The sequence below is a fragment of the Rhinopithecus bieti genome, unplaced genomic scaffold, assembly GCF_001698545.2.
Source record: "Rhinopithecus bieti isolate Rb0 unplaced genomic scaffold, ASM169854v2 scaffold_2723, whole genome shotgun sequence".
Lineage (NCBI taxonomy): Eukaryota > Metazoa > Chordata > Mammalia > Primates > Cercopithecidae > Rhinopithecus > Rhinopithecus bieti.
Genome location: NW_016804119.1, coordinates 962534 through 969495, shown reverse-complemented (window position 1 = coordinate 969495; position 6962 = coordinate 962534).

Below are 6962 nucleotides of genomic sequence, written 5' to 3'. Positions count from 1 at the left end.
AAGGCGGTTTGGACTACACACACATTTTGCTTGGAGCATCGACTTATCACCCCAGCCTGAGAGAGCCGTGGTGTCCTTGTGTGGGTTAATTCACTCGTTCCCTCGTTCATTAAGGGTATCCCTGAAGCCCTGTTCAGCGTCAAAGAAAACAATCGATTCTCCAGTTATTTGTCCACCCAAGGCCAGGTTTATCCGGGTAATGGACTGGAGGGATGTGAGTCCCTGTGGATTAGAGGTCCTCGTGCAGGGTGACAAATTCAGATGAGTTCAGCCCCTGGCTAAAATAAGCTTTCCTCATGGCTCCTTGTGAATACAGAGGACCATTCATCAATTCTCCACACCCCGTGAACCACTTCCAGAGGGGGCTGCCGGGTCTTTAGAATAATGTTTCCTCGGCCCAGGGAAAAAGCTGGGTGCCCGAGGACCCCATTTTAATCAGTGTTGCGAGCATCTATTCCTCAAAGCCAGAGAGAATCCAACCCTTTAACCTCACCACCATGCCCTGTGTTTTTGTTTTTGCCGCAGGGCTGCCCGATCAATGGATACATTCATTAGGTTGTATGTTTTAACCTGCACGGCTTTGCTCTTCCAGTCCCTTCCTGGTTTACAACCGGGAGGCATTCCTAAGAAGCCAATCATCTGCCTTTGGAAGGCAGGGGAGCCAGCCAGGTTCTGCATTACCAGTGTGGGGTTTTCATATTTATTTATAATGCGTGTCTGAGACAAGCCAAGTGTTGAATCGTCCAGGGTATTATGGAGCAAACATCCCTGCACATTTCAAAAATCCTCTATCTGTCTGAACAAGGGGTTGTCAAGGGGAAATTTACCTAACCAACTGCTTTTCTTTTTTTTTAGGATGAAGAGAGGGAGAGTGTCCAGGCTCATTGTTGGATTGGAACGTTGTCATGCGGCTACCAAAGCAGAGTTTGTAAAGCGGAAGTGACATGTTCCCAGCCAGGGCCCAGTAGAGCAGCTCTGTCACTTCCCACCACCCCACAAATTGTACTGTTTGATTTGCTTTAGTGGTAAAGTCATGCGCTATTTTTTTTTTAATTTTTAATTTTATTTTTCCATAAGTTATGGGGGTACACATGGTATTTGGTTACATGAGTAAGTTCTTTAGTGGAGATTTGTGAGATTTTGGTGCACCCATCACCCGAGCGGTGCACACTGCATCATGTTTGTAGTCTTTTAATCCTTAACCCCTCCTACGCTTCCCCACAGGTCCCCAAAGTCCATTGTGTCATTTTCACGCCTTTGCATCCTCACAGCTTAGCTCCCATGTATCAGTGAGAACATACGATGTTTTGTTTTCCATTCCTGAGTTATTTCACTTGGAATAATAGTCTCCGATCTCATCCAGGTCACTGCAAATGCTGTTAATTCATTCCTTTGTATGGCTGAATAGTATTCCGTCATATACAGCACAGTTTCTTTATCCACTTGTGGACTGATGGGCATTCAGGCTGGTTCCACGATTTCGCAATTGTGGTTGTGCTGCTACAAACATGCGTGTCCTAGAATCTTTTCAAATAATGACTTCTTTTCTTCTGGGTAGATACCCAGTAGTGGGATTGCTGGATCAAAAGGCAGTTCTGCTTTTAGTTCTGTAAGGAGTCTCCACACTGTGTTCCATAGTGGCTGTACTAGTTTACATTCCCACCAACAGTGTAGAAGTGTTCCCTGAACAATGCATCCACACCAACATCTACTGTTTTTTGATTGTTTGATTATGGCCATTCTTGCAGGAGTAAGGTGGTATTGCATTGAGGTTTTGATTTGCATTTCCCTGATCATTAGTGACATTAGTGCTATTGCGCTTCATGGCTATTTCTTTTTTATATTTTGAGCTTTTCTTTTTTCTTTCTTTCTTTCTTTCTTTCTTTCTTTCTTTCTTTCTTTCTTTCTTTCTTTCTTTCTTTTTTCTTTCTTTCTTTTTCTTTCTCTCTCTCTCTCTCTCTCTCTTTCTCTCTTGCTTGCTTGCTTGCTTTCTCGTTTTCTTTCTTTCTTTCGAGATGGCATATTGCTCTGTCACCCAGGCTAGAGTGCAGTGGTGCAATCACAGCTCACTACAGTCTTGAACTCCTGGGCTCAAGTGATCCTCCTGCCCCAGCCTCTCAAGTAACTGGGACTACAGGCACGTGCCACCATGCCTGCCTAATTTTTATTTTATTTTATTTTATTTTGTAGACACAGGGTCTCGCTATGTTGCTTAGGCTGGTCTTGAATTCCTGGCCTCAAGTGATCCTCCCAGCTTGGCAACCCAAAATGCTAGGATTACAGGCGTGAGCCACCGTGGCTGGCCCATGGCTTTTTTTTCTTTTCTTTTCTTCTTCCCTTCCCTCCTTCCTTTCTTTCTTTCTCTCTGTCTTTCTTTCTTTCTCTTTCTCTCTCTCTTTCTTTTTTTTCAGAGTCTTGCTCTCTCACGCAGGCTGGAGTGTAGTGGTGGGATCTCGGCCCACTACAACCTCTGTCTTCCGAGTTCAAGAGATTCTCCTGCCTCAGTTTCCCAAGTAGCTGGGACTACAGGCATGTGCCACCACACCCAGCTAATTCTGTATCTTTAGTAGAGATGGGATTTCACTATATATTGGCCAGGCTGATCTCAAACTCCTGACCTCAAGTGAGCCACCTGCCTCGGCCTTCCAGAGAGCTGGGATTACAGGTGTGAGCCAGCGCACCCGGCTGCCCATGACTGTTTCTGTATTCCAGTTCAAAATTAAACTTAGTTCTAGTGGAGGGGCTGATAAGAGAGAAACGTGTCTCTTCCCACACTTCCTTGTCCTTCGGACCTTGATTTCTTAGAGTGGGATTTCTCTTCTCCCTAATTTACCCTCACTTAAGGCTTTAAGAAAAGATGAGAGGGACCAGGATTGCAGCAATCAACCTGCCTCTGTTTCTGATGGGAGGCTGGGCCTCTGGGCTGGGGAGATGTTGACCTGCTTGGAGAACATTACAGAGGAAGGCACCATCGTTCCTGAACACATCAAAGCCACGTGATTTCCAGTCATTTTCAGCCAAAACATCTGCTTTATTAATATTGAATGAAAGCGCTTTAGGCTGTTAAGAAAACATTACTGTAAAACGTGTAAGTATAATGATCCCATTCTTGATACAGTTTATGAGATCCCCTGTATGGGAAAATAGGCAAACAGGTGCTTTTACGCTTGTTTTTTTCTCATATGTGAGTGTGATAGGTAATAAAAACATAAATCTACATGGTTACTGTCTCTTCCTGACATGAAAATCCTCTTGGATTGCATCAGCCTCTTCTCTGTGAGATGAATCTGGGCTTATTTCGAACATTACTGTACCCATCTGTAATATCAGCGCAACAGAGTCTAATTACAAGGGCTTGATGGAGTATATTTCTGTTAGTTCAGTGATTGGCAAGGGCAGAATGATCCGGTAGCCAATTCTCCAGCATCACTCGCCTTCGTGGAGGGAAAGCGTGAGGGGGAAGATCTTACTGGAACTCAGTGTGAAGGCATTTGGTAGTTCTGCAAACATCTGCCATCCATTGCAAACGTAGCGGCAAGCTTTGGAGGAAATGAGGGCGTGCTAATGGGGTAGCATACATCTTCATTAAGACAGGTATTTGTGGGGCCTGAAAAACCGCCTTCATCCGTACGTGTAGCTTTGCAGGCAGGCAAGAAGTGCAGGTCGTAAGAGTGGTTGATAGAACATTTTTTTCCCCAACAGAAATATCTATTAACAAGCAGATCTGCACACCTAAGGTAGGAATAGTAACTGATACTCATAACTATGGCCCTCCAGCAACAAAAAACCCTGGTGAGCCTTTGTGTGTATCAGAGCCAGGTTAAATTATGGTCACCAAGGTTTTAGTGCCAAGTGCATTTTGTTCTTTTATAATTCTCTGAGAACAGGAGATCTATGCAAGGTACACATGAATGCTCCATTTACCGGGATATCTGAGACAGAAGAACCCTCTCCGCCAGCCTTGCTGGAGAGCAGAGTTAACTGAAATCTGCTAGTAAAATTGACAAACAGTGGCCCAGCAAGCCTAGTTCTCCTTACTGCGGTGATAGTAGCAAACGTAGCAGTCAGGATGGGGCTGGTGTGAGCTGGCCATAGGGAGAGGAGCAGAATTCCCAACTCACTGGATGTCTCTATGGTAGGGGGAAGAGCTTGTGGGCATTGGCCCCTGCAGAGTATGGCATGCAGAAATGTATCTGGGCCTCAATAGTCCATGGATATCTCATCCTTGTCAACAAGCCAAAATGTCAACCCAGTGTGGAATTTAGGGGGATTCTGAGGCCCAGTGACATGAGCAGCTGGGCAGTGTTGTTATAGGACCACCAGGTTTGTATGCCCATTGGAAAACAATAGGCCAATACATTGAGACAGCAGGATTTGCAGTAGAGAAAGAGTTTAATGATTGCAGGGCACTGAGCAAGGAGATGGGAGAAGATCCTCAAAGCCATCCTCCTGAGGAGTTCTGACCTGGGTTTTTTGTTGTTGTTGTTTGTTTGTTTGTTTGAGACAGGGTCTCACTCTGTCACCCAGGCTGGAGTGCAGTGGTGTGATCATAGTTCACTGCAGCCTTTACCTCTTGGGCTCAAGCAATCCTTCCACCTCAGCTTCCTGAGTAGCTGGAACTACAGGTGCACGCCAACGTGACTAGCTAATTTTTTTTTTTTATTTTAGTAGAGATGGGGGCCTCACTATGTTGCCCAGGTTGGTCTTGAACTCCTGGACTCAAGCAATCCTCTTGCTTCAGCCTCCCAAAATGTTGGGATTATAGGTGTGAGCCACCAAGTCTGGCTGAGTTCTGGGCTGCGATTTTTAAGGGGACCATGGAGGGCAAAAGGTTGGAAGATTGGGGTCATTGATTGATTGGGGTAAAGGAGATTAAATCATCAGGATATGGAAACTGCATTCTTTGGTGAGTCAGTTTCTCATGCAGTCTTTCAGACCAGTTGGTGTCAGTATGCAGGACCTGAAAGAACATCTCAAATGGAAAATGTAATGTTTTATCATGCTCAAGTTGGTATCTGCAGAGCTGGTAAGGCGACCTATAATCTTCTAACAGGGTCTACATGATTCCAGGATAATAGGCACCACCCAGCTATGTGGAAACAGGTCAGAAAGCAGGCTGAGACCTCATGATAGATGCTGAATGTGCTATAAGCTTGGTTTATTTTCATTTCTTCCCCTCCCTTCTTCCCTGATTAATTTTATAAAGTTTATAGGGACAGTTTCAGTGTCTAAACAGGGCACTCACTGTCTGGGCCACTTGAGGCTGGGAGGGACAGTGACTTGTCCAAGTGACTCCACTTCAAAGTGGCAGAGGATGATCTTAGAACCCCACCTCCTGCCATCTGGAATCTGGCTTGTAGCCCACAGCATGCAGAATTCTCTGTCCTGGCTCAGTGGTTCAGCAATATGGTCCTCTGCTCTCTGAAGATGTCAAAGTTCACTCCTGCCCCAGGACCTTTGCACGGGTCCTTGTTGCCACCTGAAATGTTTGCCTCCTTGGCATTTATGTGGCTGACTCCTTGTGTCATCCCATTCATGGCATGGATACCACCTTAACCTTGACTATCCCTGATCATCCAATCTAGAGTGGTCATTGGGTCACTTTCCATCATGCCGTCTTGTTTAAATACCCCACACATGCCCCTCACATGCTAATATTTTCTCTGGTCTTTTTTTTTTTTTCTTTTTTGAGATGAAGTCTTGCTCTGTTGCCCAGGCCAGAGTGCAGTGGTGCGATCTTGGTTCACTGCAAACTCTGCCTCCCAGGTTCAAGCGATTCTCATGCCTCAGCCTCCTAAGTAGCTGGGACTACAGATATGCACCTTGTGCCTCAGCCTCCCGAGTAGCTGGGATTACAGGTGTGCACCACCACACTCAGCTAACTTCTGTATTTTTAGTAGAGACAAGTTTCACCATGTTGGCCAGGCTGGTCTCGAACTCTTGACCTCAAGAGGTCTGCTTGCCTCGGCCTCCCAAAGTTCTGGTATTGCAGGCATGAGCCACTGCGCCCAGTCTTCTGGTCTTCATGTGGAGTGTATTGTCTGTCTCCGTGAGGTTGGAGTACAGGCACATCTTGTTCAAAGCTGCATCTCCAATGCATCGTGCATATTGCAGGTGCTCTTAAATGTGGTAGAAGGAATGCAGTAAAGAATTGCTTTTGGGCAACTGTGGTTTGACCCGGAATACATCCAAATCCAGCTCTGGAGGTCCAGAGCCCTTGACTGACAACAGGCCACCGATCCTTCACATCCTCTGTGGATGGGATGACATGGAGGAGAGTAACTTTTGGGGACAGGAAAACACCTGGAATGTGGGTGCTGCTTCAGGCCTGGGGAAGGTGGGATGTGCTGAGAGCAACATCTAGTCAAGGTCATCAGCAACAAGGCAAGACTCACTCAGTTGAGGCTGAGGTGAGACAATTGCTTGAGGTCAGGAGTTCAAGACCAGCTTGGGCAATGTAACTAGACCCCGTCTCTACAAATAATTAAAACATTAGTGGGATGTGGTAGTGTGCACCTGTAGAACTCCAGAGGCTGAGGTGGGAGGTTTGCTTGAGCCCAGGGGTTTAAGGCTGCAGTTAGCTGTGATTACACCATTGCATTCCAGCCTGGGCAACAGAGTGAGATGCTGTCTCAAAAAATTTTAAAAAATGATAAAAACCGGACTCAAAACCTACCTAAGATCTCCCCAGGAATCATCTGGAGCAAGAATTAGGAGCTATGACAAAGACATCCTCAGAGAGGGTCCCAGCACTTCTCCCATGCAGGCATGGAAGAGCAGAAGGCAGAAAAATCCAAGTTCAGAACTTGGATGGGCCAGACGCTTGTAATCTCAGTGCTTTGGGAGGCAGAGGTAGGAGGATCACTTGAGCCCAGGAGTTCAAGACCAGCCTGGGCAACACAGCAAGACCCTGTCTCAAAAAAAAAATTATCTGGGCATGATGGTGCACACCTGTAGTCCCA